Genomic DNA, 15,199 nt, shown 5'->3' with positions numbered 1-15,199 from the left:
ACAATTTGTACATTACTTCAGTTATTTAATTAAAGACCAGGTATTTTGCCGCTTATATAGTTCCTTATCCACTATGTATGTTTATATGATAGATGTCCGAGAAGAATGACAAACAATTTAGAGTAAGGCTCAGATTTAATATAAATGCACGTCTAATTGGATCGTAAAATACGCTTAAAATTATTTTGACATTTGCAGGGACAGTTTTTTTAATATGTATTGCATGATTAAAAATCGAATCACTTTAAACTATGAGTAAATCTGCTCGTACGCAAAACTAGAAGAAATATGTCAACTAATTATATGGATGTGGCATTTAAAGTTGCTGACATATTCTGTACGCGTTATTTATTAATCTAAACAATTTTACTCGTTATAAACAATTATTGGTGTGTGATTTGATTTAAGTTAAGTGTTATGAGACCAGAAATAGCTTCACCAAACGTAAACACATTACACACGTTATTATATTGTATTACGTATCTTTTATTTACGAATTTATAATGTTGGACTGTTAATTATGAGTTAATACATCACATTTGAGAACTAGATGCATTTTAAAATTTGTAAATCAGTAAAGCTTTCAATTCATACAGTTAACAGTTTATCAATTTAATATTTACACATACAACCACACACATACATACACCTACTATTTTCTGTATGGATTAATGTTTAACTTCTGAGAAAGAATAATGAATCTGCGTAGAACGATGGATATGGCAACAAAGAGAGAGAAAGTTTGATGAAATAAGAATGCTTAAAGCCTCAAATGCAATAATGTATAGTATTAAACAACTTTCCCTTAATTGTCTATTGTTCAATCTAATGACTTCGAATGTGGAACTTCATGTCAACGCAATCCAAGAGTAGAATGATCACAGATATGAAATGGTTAACACTCGTAATAAAACACTGCTGTAATATTTTTTCTGGTATATCTTTCATTTCATTTAAAGGTTCTTTATATATTTAAGAAACATACGTTATTCTCATTCTCTGTAAATTCTCTCTCACACGCGTGGTGTTACCAGCATTCGTTTTTATATAAATACTCTTATTGCATGTGTATTTCGTAATTGTCGGACTTATGCTATTCTCGCTTTGTTCTAGATCGTTTAACTCATTGATCTGGTGATATCTATCAGTTGGCTGTATTAAACCTATTTGTAGTACAGCTACCTATTTGAGTAACATTTTCTATAAGAACTACAATCGTGGACTTTTTGCTGACGGCTTTCCTCCTGGCCATATCCTTTTTTGCTTTTTCAAGATAAGAATCTCGTATATTTGTCATAATTATTGTTCGTTTTATTTAGCTTATTACATTAAGTTACTTTGCCTTAAGCAATTCCCATACAAAAGTCTATCCATTTAATATTAAGCAATTCTGAACGTAATGGAGACTCTATTAAACTTTCTATGCTATCGTCAACTTTATCACCAAAAACAAATCAAACAAGGAATCTGAATTTTGAATTGTTTGTTAAAAATAACGTTTTAATATCAACAACTGTTTGCTTCTTTCCATCAATCACGCAGGAATGTATAAATAAATTGTACCCAATGTCCTTGTTTTGTTAATCTCCCTATATGTTCTAAATGTTATTTTCAGTTTTACTTGCTATAAAAACAATATAGATAGACTATTTCATTTTCATCTATTTTCTCGTTCCGATAAAAATTAATACTTCTGTTTAACATAATCCCACAAAAAAGTAGTTTCAGTTTTTTTCTATGAAATAATCAGTATGTCTTATATATCGTCATGCAAAATGTAAACAATTAAATAACATTTTTGTGTTCATCTGTTTTACACAATTCCATATATGTTCTCATTTATATTCTCCCTATCGTGTGGCCCAAAGTAATTGTCTTTGTGCATCATAATCCCTTCTCTAATCTTCACGAGCGGTCTCATATGTGAGATATAAATTACATTTCCATGTAAATCTTTCGATTTTGTATGAAATAATATTGTGTTTTATAGCTTTATGAGACAGCCATATTGGCCTCTAGAAATTATAGACCGCATAAAGCTCGGAAAAGAATACAGAAACACACAAATATATATATATATATATATATATATATATATATATATATATACATATATATATATGTATACATACACACCCACATATATATAGTAATTATATATATATATATATATAGTAATTATATATATAACAGTAAAAGTAATATATAGTAATTATATATATATATACATATATACATATATATATATATATATATATATATATATATATATATATATATATATATATATATATATATAATAAAAGTCTCCAACATTCACAAATGCTGGAAGCTGCACTGTTTTAAATATTATATATATATATATATATATATACATATACATATATGTATATATATATATATATATATATATATATATACATATTCATAATATGTAAAAAAAATATGTAGCTATCCACATTTGTGAATTTTACAGAGTTTTATTATTTTTAATCCTTTGAAATATAGCTTTCTTCAGTATCTTTTAATTAAAAGAAAATTACATAAACATTTAATCAGGATAAACTTTTCACAAAAATACGTTTAACTAAAAATAGGCTTTTAAATAAAAACACTCCAAGAGAGCCAATAAATTTTTAAAACACCTTACAGAAATATTTAAAAGATTAAAAAATAATAAAATTATGAAAGAATAACTAATCCTTATTAATCCCTGACTGCGAACAAATGAATTGCATAGCAATCTACTTCACGTGGTCATGCCAAATTTATAAACATTATTCTTCGACAGCTCTTTTAACTAGTTTTATAGAAAAAGTTGAAGAGCCCTACAAACAGGCAAAGATAAATATAACATGTACTAGACTTTTAGCCCGTTTAAAATAGAAAAAAAAACAGTTTTGGGGCGCTTACTTAGTATGTTTGCACTATGTCAAGTTTACTGTATAATATATGCTCAGTTTTGCTTGAAATTCTAATGCAAATTATTTCTTATTAACTCTTAACTTTGCTTTGTACGTATATCATAATACTGGGATCGTTGCACCTGATCATAACAAACCCCATAAAAAATTTAACCAAATCAACGTTGCAAGTTCCGAGAGAATATTTACAGTGTGTATGTGATGGTGATTACGAATCGCAACTAAATCCACTTAGTCATTTACAATGAAAATTCCAGACACATCGAAACATATGTGCATAATAATACCTCTACAGTAGATTTTGTGTTCTGGTTTATTATTTGTGTTAGACGGTGTTCCTCCCTGATTGGGCGTTTTACTAATAGCATAACAATTACCTCGCTGTTTCTCGTTATAATAATGTTTTATACAAATATTTGTCAGATTAATCCAGTGTTTTTTTTTTTTGCGAAAAGAGCATACTCAGATTACTATATTAGAGATCTGAAGGGAACAAGTTAGTACTTAACTATTACCTATCATTTTCCAACAATTATATAATTATGTCCACTTAATTACGTTTCAATAATTTATAATTTTCATCAAGTTAATCTGCTTCTATATTCATTTCTGACAATTGGTGATGAAATATGTTAAAACTTTTCCATTCAAAGTATGATCATATCCGTAAATGACTATTGTGGTCGGGATCAGATGTGTAGAGGGAGTATAGATGAAAAATGATGTAGAAATATTTTTAGTCCCTCGACAAAAGGAGGCTGGACCTGAAAATTCAGCCTTGACCGTTCGTCTGTTCGTCTGGTCGCATTTTTCTCAATAACTACGCCTTGAAATTTTTGGAAATTTTACACAAACATTAACAATATATGAGTAAATGAGTAAGAGAACGAACTTTCCGGGAAAACTCCAGTAACTTTTGAGATAAAAATTGAAACATTTGTGTTTAAAAAAAAATATGCCTTGGAATTTTATAAAACTGTCTGAACAGTTGTAACTAATAATTTCTATGTAATTTTGTTTGTTTGTACTGCAGGATAACTCTGGGCCGTCCCCCCAGGGGCTCTTTTGGGCTAATAAATCCACTCTATTTTTGGGACTATTTAACCATATTTGTCTAAATTTTTCTTTGTATGTCTATTTAGCCGGTTTGCACGGTGTTAAACTCAAATTTAAATATGTCAAGACCTTGAGAAATTTCGTAGCTAAATGCGGGGGCAAATGATGGATTAGCCATTCCTTTTTTTTTACATGGCGCATGCCTCAGGAGTACATCCTGGGCCCAACCCTTGCCGAACTCTCTTCCAGATCTACATTAATAGTCTTCAAAATCACATCCTTGCATCATTCACAGACAATTATGCTGCCGACATAAAATATATGGTAGCACATCAAAGGCCGTAAATGACCACCTTTTCTCGGATTGTCTCTCCTCTGATCTTGAGCATGTGGTAAATGAGAAAAGAGATGGCTGGCTACTTTTTATGCATCTTTACAGACGCTTCTATTTCTACACCATCCACGCTGTGATGCCGATCTTACATCGTTGAAATGAATGGCTCTCGTCTTGAGAAGGCTTCATGTTTTGACACACTTCTGGGCTTGAACTTTACTCCTGACCTGAAATGGAACACGTATATCAAATTCATTGCCAAAGTCGGTGAAAAAATGGCTAGATCCTTCTACCGCTCAAATAGATATCTCATTCCTGATGCAATTCTCTACCTATGTTAAAGCCAGGTACCGCCCACTGTGGAGTACTGTTTCAACATCTGGGCAGGAGCTGCTAGAAGCAGCTTACTCTGTCTTTACAGAGTTCAAAATAGACTTCGTAGCTTAGTTGGGGATGCAATGTTCTCTCCCTTACAACCGCTTTGCTTGCCTGTCTCTGCTTTTTCGTTATTTTCATGGAAAATGCGCAGCTAAGCTTCAATCTATTATCCCCACTCTCCAAACTTTCATGAAAACCACTCGTCTAGCCCGAACCACTATCAATAATTTCCCCCACTCTTTATCTGCGCCTAAACTTAAATGTACATTCCATGAGGAAAGCTTCTTTCTCAGAACACACGCCTGTGGAATTCTCTTCCGATTGCCAGATTTACAGCTGATTAAAATCTGAGTGTCTTCAAGTCCAACGTAAACAAGTTCTTGATGAACCGCCCCCCTAAGTAATCCGATTTACAAAATTTCCACTACTTATATTTACTACGCTATAATCACATAGGCTAATGTTTACCCATTTATCCGTATCTTCGAGTGACCCCCGGCCTTGATAAGTGGTGATTCCTGTGTAAAGAAAAACATCACATTTACATGAGTTAATGCCTTAAACTTCACCGTTTTTCGATTTTAACCGACATTTGACGTCCGCTGGAAACATTTGAGGCTAAATGGGGGGGGGGCTGAACTTGGTCACTTTTATGCCCGGTTCACTGTGCACTTACGGAAGACGATGCATTCTCCACTTCTTGCACAGTGCATTCACATTACTAAATACAGTTTTTATAGAAAAACAAAGAGTAAGAATGAAATTTTAAAGATGTTTCAACGTAGAAAGTCATTCTAGATGTCTGGACTATCATAGTTACTAGACTTTAGTTACTTTTTTGATTTAAGAGAGACGTTTAAGTAAATATAATTCTTATGAAACATTTTTGCTATCAAATAGTTATATAAACAAGTGAATATATGAATATATAATTAAATTTCTACATCTACAAATAAGAGAAAGTAAACTTACTAGTCTCAATGAAACTGATTTAGCATGAGTGCATTATGAATAGATAAAAACAGAATTGCATGAATTACTTTCATCTATTACTTTCGACTAAAAAACGGCAAACAATGCATAATATAAAATTAATATTATTCTCTCTGGAATTGCACAGGTGATTCAGAACACCTGTGAATAGCGCAGACGCGATAAGGTACTATTAGAAAACTATGAATTTATAATTGAAAGGAAAAATAAAGAACCAATAATAATGTTGTTTGGAGAAATACAATGAGTTAGGAATGTAATTTATAAATTTTTGGTGAAAATCTTGTTTATTCTATTTAAGGTTCAGGACCTTTCAACAATATCCCCTATTACGTTTTTGAATTATTCGAATGAGGATTGATTACTAGATTTGTCAGACTACTGCTTGCATTTTTATTTTCTTCTTAAACCGTTCTAGCTCATAAAAAAACAACTTTCGTTAGAAACTTCTTGTCGACATCTGGAATCCTAAACTTAATATATACCTTTTTGTAGCAAACCAAAGTAATAAAATAACATGAGACATTAATAAATAAAAACTTGTGAACAATTGTAGCTGTATCTTTCTATTTCTTTAATCTGACAATATAACGCCTACTTTTACATTTATTACAATTTTGTATTGCTTTTTAACATAAGCATACTTGTATAGACCATTATTCTAAATAAATTAAACAAGTTTTAATGCTACAATTAAATACTATAAACTTAGTTATTTACTGTTTACATAAATCAAGAGATTACACTTAATCAAACAAAGGGCAGTTACATTTTTGTCAACGAGCATCTGATTATTTTCTGATGTGCAATTTACACTCGAAACAAGTTATTGCTAAATTGGTAATATTACGTTGATGCAAAAGTAATGTCGTTTATATATACAGGGTTTCCGTAAAGTTACTATACATGTTTACAATTTACTATACAGATACCCTGTAATATATTAACAGTACAGTAACATATTGTATTAAATATTTATTTGTAACAAAAGAAATAAAAATAAATAACACCTTTATGTTTATAAAAATCTCAGAAAATACACGTGTTACATCCGATACCGCTTCTAAATAAATTTGCGCTCTTCCAAAGTTAGCTTTCGTGGCATGCCTGATTAAATAAGCCTGTAAAAAAATAAATATTAATTATTAATACAAATATAATACAATAAAACAATAAGAATGTATAGTAACTTTACGGACACCCTATATATATATATATATATATATATATATATATATATATATATATATATATATATGTGTGTATATATATATATATATATATAGATATATATAAAATGTAAATGTTGGTTCGTTCTAAAATAATAAAACCCTATTTCTACGTTACCAATTTATTTGAAATTTTCAGACAACCCATCTTTAGAGTCGAGGTATGGTTTTATGTTATTGAAATACATTTACCTCGCGAGTTATTAAAATATTAAATAAAATAAATATATTTTTAACCGTTACTGTGAATCTGTTCTGTTGTAAAACTGAACTTCCGGTTCGATTCATTTCACAGCCACGAAGTGACGAAAGATTTCATTTTCTGTTAACTCGATAAGTAAAAAAAACACAAAAAAATCTTACTCATGCAGAGAGTGATCCGTGCTGAAATAATAATGTTATTATTTAAAAAGTCATTCTTAACATGGGGAAGGGTGGGTGTTTTGTACCTATTCTGTACTTTAACCTTACAATTGAATAAAAACATATCATAAAACTTTAATTAAACGTGGAAAACGATTTTAAAAAAATAGCGCGGATCACTCTCTGCATTAGCACACACACACACACACACACACACATACACACACACACACAAAATAATAATCCCATATTTTAAAAATTTAAATTCATTTATGTACTTACCAATTTTTTAAATTTTATTTATGTTAAGGCTTTTCACTCATGAAACATTACGTTTTAATTGTTTAGTTTATTTTCACGGCATTGTTTACATAAAAAAAAATTGTTTTAACTTTTTCTAAACTGTTTCATGTTTACAACATGCCTCAACGTATTATAAACACCCTTACCCCCCCATGTTAAAAGAAAACGCCCTTCCATAAACCTCGAAAGCCGTTCTTAACATGGGGAAGTTAGGGTGTTTATAATTCTGGGGCGAGTCGTAAAATTAACGAACTTGCTATCTATTATTTATTGCAAAAATTGCTTAAAATTTATTTATTTGACAAAAAATACATTTTGGTACTCCTTGGGCGTTGAGTTCCATGGCGACTAGTAGAAAAAATAATAGTCGCTCCCTTAGTCTCCCACCTCACCCCGCACGTAACATATTTTATTTACTGACGTTGCCGTAACTAAACGATTATTTCTCACATTTACAAACATTTATTTATGTATTTATTTTGAAAAAAAATTTACTTTTTATGAATATTAAAAGAAAAATGGGTACTCATATAGAGAGTGATCCATGCTGCAATAATAACGCTATTATTTAAAAAGCCATTCTTAACATGGGGAGGGGAGGGTGTTTTGTACCTATTCTGTACTTTAACCTTGCAATTGATTAAACAAAAAAACACACGATTTAAAAAATAGCGCGGGTCAATCTCTGCATTAGCACCGAAAAATATTACTAAACATTTATTAATAATTCTCACTTTTACAAACATTTGATTTTAAATTTCTTTTAAAATGACGACTTTTATCGACTTTTTTTTTTAAAATATACCCCCCAATGGTGTTTATTCCGAAATCCGTTGTTAACATGGAGAGGTTGGGGGTGTTTATTCTGAAAGCCGTTCTTAACATTTGTGGAGGTGGACCTAATGTAAAAAAATATATAAATAAATTTAAAAAATAAAACTAAATCATTTACTGATAACTTCTCACTTTTAATAATATTTTTTTATTTACATGCGCGGATGAACAAATTGTTGAATAGTGCGAAAACAAAACATTTACGTCCACCGCCACAATTTTCTTTTTTAATTACGACTTTTATTGATAAATAAATTTACTTCTCCGCAACTTTTATTGATAAATAAATCTACTTCTCTGCCACGGGCACTGACCCCCTCCTTTTTTTTAATAGTATTTTCGGGTGGGTATGCTGACAACAAATATCAGTTAAATCTTGCAATAGTTACCCTCCAAAAGTGGTGTTTATTCCGGAAGCTGTTCTTAAGATGAGGGGGTTGGGGGGTGATAATAAGGTGAACCTAATCTAAAAAAAAAATTGTTTATTCGCACATAAGCAACTATTTTTTATTAACTTTTAAAAAAAAAATTATTTAAATTTAGTAAATTTCAATGAATAGAATAATAAATCATTTATCATTAATATGTGTTTTTGGTTTTGTGTTGAATGAAACTTTTTTTTTGCATTACAACTATAATGAACCAATTTAAATCATCCGGCATGCGTTTAAGGGTAACGAAATTATCAATAAATCATTTAGTTACAAAGCCAACGTCAGTAAATAAAAAAATGTTACGTGCGCATGCATAAGCCTTGACTGGGGGGGCTAAGGGAGCGACCATTAAATAATTATGCTGGTCGCCATGGAACTCAACGCCCAAGGAGTACCTAAAGTGGCACTTATGCACTTATGTTACCGTGCTATTTTTTAAAATAGTATTTTCCTGTTAAATTCAAATTTTACAATATGTTTTTCTTTTATTAATTTGTTAAGTGAAAGTACAGATACTCCGGTCGGTTTCTAATGCGAGGAAAATCACCCCCCTCAAAAAAAAGGGGGTACTGTGGATAATAACAAAACATTAAAATTGCCTCAGTCTCAAAAGATTTCTTCTCTACTGAACAAGGAAACAAACGGTGAAGTGTAGTTCACCTTCTGTTTCTCTCCCCCTCTCTCAATATCTCTCTCTATTCATCTCTCCCTTTCCCACTATCAATCTATCTTTCTCTCTATATCACCCTCTCCATTTCTCTTTGAGCCCCTTTCTCTCTCTAACTCCCTCTATCTCTCTCCTTTCCTCTGTTTCATCCGTCTGTGTTTCTAACTCTCCCCCTCTCTCTGTTTATCTATCAATCCCTTTATCTCTCTATCTCCTTCTCTTTCTCTATTTTCCTCTCACTGTCTCTTTTCTATATATATATCTTCCTCTCTATCTGTCCATCTCTAATCCCTTATCCTATTTTAGTCTCCTAAATTAATTACAGTGAATAAGGCATTGTCAACACATGGATAAATCCTATTTTAGACACCATATTTACTGACTGTGAGAATAGAAGTTATTTGGAAATTACTGCTACCTTGAACACCACCAGAAGTAACTGGTAAAACCTTTCTAATTAAATTGATTTTGGTAGCCATTTGGTAACAAAATGACATAGCCTTAGCCCTTGCTGCATGAGGAATACCTGTGACCTTGCTGCTAAGTAGAAGAATTATTTATTCTACTTTAAAACATTCAATTTTTAAAAAATCTCATGTTCGACATCTCCAAAACATCCAATATGGGAAAAATATTGCAAAAATGCGTACTTATTGTTTAGGATGAATGCACAATGGTACGCAAAAAATAACTTGAGGCTCTTGGTCGATCCTTGCAAGATTTGCGTGGCAATTTCAGACCATTTGGGAATGCAGTAATATTGCTTGCAGGAGATTTCAGACAAATGTTACCTGTTATTCTTCAATCAACACCAGCAGATGAAATAAATGCTCGCCTCAAATACTCTACTTTTTTGTTTCATGTGAAGACATTAAACTTAACTCAAAATATGCATGTACAGTTGCAGACTGTTCGATCTGCACCACTTGCATCACTTGTGGGAAATTGGGTACGAAAAAGTACCCGCTGGTCAGAGTTAAGGGCAAAATTCGTTGACTTTTAACTTCTGTAATTTCTGTAATTTTATTTCGTCAATAGAATAGTTACTTTAAAAGGTTTTTGCAGATATTCAAATTATACGAATTCCATTTGACTGAGTGAATGAGCTTTTCTTGCAGGTCAATACAAAGATGCCCATGAACTTAACGCTATAATTAAATGTAAAATTCCAAGTGAGGTAGTCAAATGCAAATCCATCGACACTATTGTGAAAGCAGATAAAGTGGCTTATTATCCAACAGTTATATTTGCCAGGGATGCCACCACATCTATTGCAACTGAAATTTGGTGTACTAATTATCATGTTGTGAAATAAAAACCAATTCAAGCTTTTCAATGGCACATAGCTTGCAGCAAAAAAAAATCACAAACAATATCATAGAAACAACAACCTTAACAGGACCTTTCACAGATGAATATATCTTCATTCCATTCTATGCCTTTCATTCCTATGATTCCACCGGATACATCATTACACTTTAGCAAATTGCACTTTCCAATTTTATTGTCATTTGCAATAACCATCAACAAAGCACAGGGAACAATCTTTACAATTGTGGGCCTTACAGTTACACACTGACTGTTTTTTCACATGGATAATTTATGTTACATATTCAAGAGTCACCAAACCGGAATATATTTATATCAGCTAAGAAAATCCAACAACAAAAACTGTCTACCCATGCAAAATGGAAATTTAAACCTATAAATAACACGCTTTTTCTCATTTTGGAACTTTTTTCCATTGCGCCAATTTGAGCCACAGCAACGCGTAGCAGGGTACAGCTAGTATATATATATATATATATATATATATATATATATATATATATATATATATATATATATATCCGAAACACTTTGAAATGAGTTAAAAACATATTTAATCTGAAAAGGAAACACTAGATAAGTGGATAGTCCTTAATCCGCGGAGTTTCGAAGAAATACTTTCCTTCTATTCAGAGAAACTTAAAAACAAAAAAAAGTGAAGCAGAGGGAATATGGTGAAGAAAAAGGTGATTATACATAAATGGATAGTCTGCTGGAAGATAAATAATCCAGTGACGGTAAAACCCAAATATATAATTTCAAGCAAGTTATATATATATATATATATATATATATATATATATATATATATATATATATATATATATATAACTTGCTTGAAGTTATATATTTGGATTTTACCGTCACCGTTTTATAAACATTATTTTTGCACTAACCTAATAATAATGTTCGATGTTTAGCGACGAAAAATAATCACCAATATGCCTTTTCGCAATTAGCCTTTATTTTTATTTGACCATATAATTTTATGAAGGTGTTATACGCGAATTACAGTATACAAATGTGATCGATATCTTTTTAAGATTATCATACGGGTGAAGACGTGAAATATTTATTTGATATAACAGAAATGAGAAGCTATCGTGAGTTCAATAGCAATATGTTATTATGTTTGTTGTTTCATAATTAATACTTAAATCAATAATAAATTACAATATGTCTCCATAATATAATTGAAAACGGTTTGAAGAATAATGCAAATTGGGCTACGACAAGAGAATATTCTTTTCGTTATTTTCTACACTCAAGTATATACTCAAATTGGGAATCATATCACCTTATCTAAAAACATATGAGATATATACTGGATTTCATTTTACTGTCCTCAGTCTCTAAAGGAAGGACATTTATAGAAAATGATCATTTTTATATTTGTACCATTCCAGTGTAGCCTATCTTTTCAAGAAGCTGCGCTTTCTCTAGATAAATAAACACATGTTTCTCCCACTTTGTAATCGTCAGTGGGGACATGAGCAGTAACATTAACTGAGTTAATTATTAATTGCATACGGCAATAGAGTATAGTGATGTAAAGGAAATAAAGGTTATCTCAATCTGAACTGGACATTCGCTCTCAAACTTTTGTAAAACCCGATACACTTTATCCCTAATTTAATACCAGACACAATTGACACCTCACTTCGAGTGTCAAAATAATTAAAAGAATACTCTCATCTCATAACCATAATAATCAGAATACATAATTGGGAGAATGTCGTACTTCAACCGTATAACGCACGATGTGTGTGTGTGATAATCCAAAGTTATTTGCAAATATAAAATAGAAAAATAATATATTATGGCATATTAAATAGAAATGTCTCTGATATTAAAACTAAACATTTTTGAAGGATAATATCAAATCAATATAAAATTCAAAAGGTTAATAAAACATGTGAACTTCATAGTCAAAAGTGATTCATTTGATAAATCCTATAATAAGAGCCAATTTTCATGTTACGTGTATTAAAATAAATACGATCTCAATCGAGAGAACAGTAATAACAAGCATACGGGAATAAATATTGCCATCATAAATAACAGGGAGAAACAAAAAAAACACGAATGTGTATAAACCGATATTTTGGGCTATTATAAAATAACCACATCGCAAAGTAGCTAAGAAAACTACTACGGGCTGGGTAGAAAAATAACGGTTCTAAAAAATCATCAAATATACGTTTTTATTGAAAACATTATTTTCCCGTCAGTTTAATAAAATCTTTTCAATTCTATATAGTCAAGTGTATGAATATGATATATTTTATGTGATGTAAATTTTGGGTGATGCATGTATAAATTCTTTCATGAAAATGTGCATCAAATGTCTGCAACATGTCTGTCGATTTCCGCAATTTGAACAATTAAGGGGACCGGAGAGAACATGGAATTCTACCAGATCTAGAAATAACCGTTGATGAAAAATTTGCTCGAAAACTTCTATTAAATTCCTAGCTGTCTCTACATCCAGCTGAAACCGTACACGTCGAATTGGAATTCAAATTTGATTTTACTCATGCAGGAAGAAAGTATTGCTCATTTGAATGTAACATTCTACGTTGACAGTAAAATAATTTCCAGCATTATCTTATAAAAATGTGAGATACAATCATTTCCAGTTGCTCATATGGCACTTCATACGCTTACTTTCCTGCTAGGAACTCACATTTTATGTAGCTCTTTAGGATTTCTAGTCAGATTAATATCGATTCTTTAGCTATGTTTGCTGCGATCGCGTGTCTACGCGTCATTAACTACCTACTGAAAACATACACATCGCATACTCTTACTACTTTCCATCTACACAAAAAATAATTTCTCCCATGTCGAAATCCCGCCCAGCTGATAAGCTGTGAATTAGCCACTCTAAACTTCCGCTATTCGGTTCTTCCACCATTACATGAACATCACGCCGCAATTTTTGAACGTTAACATTATTATTAAGTTCTATTTTTATGATACAAGAAATTATTTCTATTTTAAACTCTTTAACATTTAGTTTATTTGAGAAATCAGTTTATTTAAAAAAATAACACATTTTTTATTGCAAACTGAAAAATGTTATAAATCATTTGTTACCTTCAGAAAACCAAATTAGGTAATGAGTTAGAACACCCAAAATGTGACCACACAAAATGAAGCAATGGTTCTTGAGGAAACGAAAAGGAAAGAGACTGATTTAATATGGAATTGGAACCGGACGTTCCAAATCTATATAAATACCGTATTTTATTAAATCCTTCTGTTTATTGATGAATACATTTTATTATAAAAATACAAGGCATTATTTTTATTTAAAACTCTTAAAACTTTGGCTTATTTGTGAAAACGTTTTACATAGGAAATAAAAAAAGAGTATTTATTACAAATCGGAACTTATATTATTCATTTGTTTACTTCTAAAAACGTTCCGTTTACATTCAGTGTGATAGCGTTCTCAACCACTTTATTCCCTTTCGCTCGAAAGAGGGCTAGCGAGCATTCATACATATAACTGACAATCCTGCTGATAGGGGTAGATAGATAGATAGATAGATAAACATATATGTAGATAGAGACAGCACGGTGATTAACTATTTATAACGTTTTTACTTTTGTAATTTTCGTACACACACATGCTATTAAATTTTTATTGATAACTATACGTCACAAAGCTAAATACACTGTGTTATTATTACATACTATATATTTCGGGCTAATTTCCTGTCGAGCACACCCGTGCCACATCCTCACTCACGAAACTGAGTGTCTGCTGCGAAAGCCGTTTTTAACATAGGTAGATTTGGGTGCCCCTTCCGATTGCCGTTCTAAACATGGGGAGGCTGGTGGTTGGACTACAACAATAACACCAAAAAGACAACCGAATGTATAAATAAAACGAAAATGTTTATATAAAAACGAAGTGAATAATCTTTTCAGTGGACGAATTTAATTGAGGAAACAATGAAGTGTCCTCCCACTAAATAGCATCGAGTGAAAACGTTATAATTTATGAAAAGAGGAGATCCTAAGGAAAAGACTAGTTTCTAAATGAAGAGCTTTAGGTGAATTAGCTGAATCATCTTCATCTGTAATTTCAGAACTCTATCCAATTAATAAATAATTACACGTTATAATTATTTCAGCCAATTATAACATTTCCATTACACATCATTGTAATTGAAAATTCATCCTTACATATTTTACAACATTTTACCATTTTAACTATTGTTTTGCTGTGCTCATAATCTCCAATAACTGTAAATTATGGATTATGTCCTGATCTCGCTCAATAAAGATCGCAAAACGCATGAAATAATTATTGATAATTGTTAAGCTCAGCAAAGAATTTAACA

This window comes from Euprymna scolopes, chromosome 9 (assembly GCF_053919585.1).
Source record: "Euprymna scolopes isolate OS-2025 chromosome 9, ASM5391958v1, whole genome shotgun sequence".
Classification (NCBI taxonomy): domain Eukaryota; kingdom Metazoa; phylum Mollusca; class Cephalopoda; order Sepiida; family Sepiolidae; genus Euprymna; species Euprymna scolopes.
The sequence above is the reverse complement of the archived record's forward strand: the minus strand, read 5'-3'. Positions refer to the sequence as shown.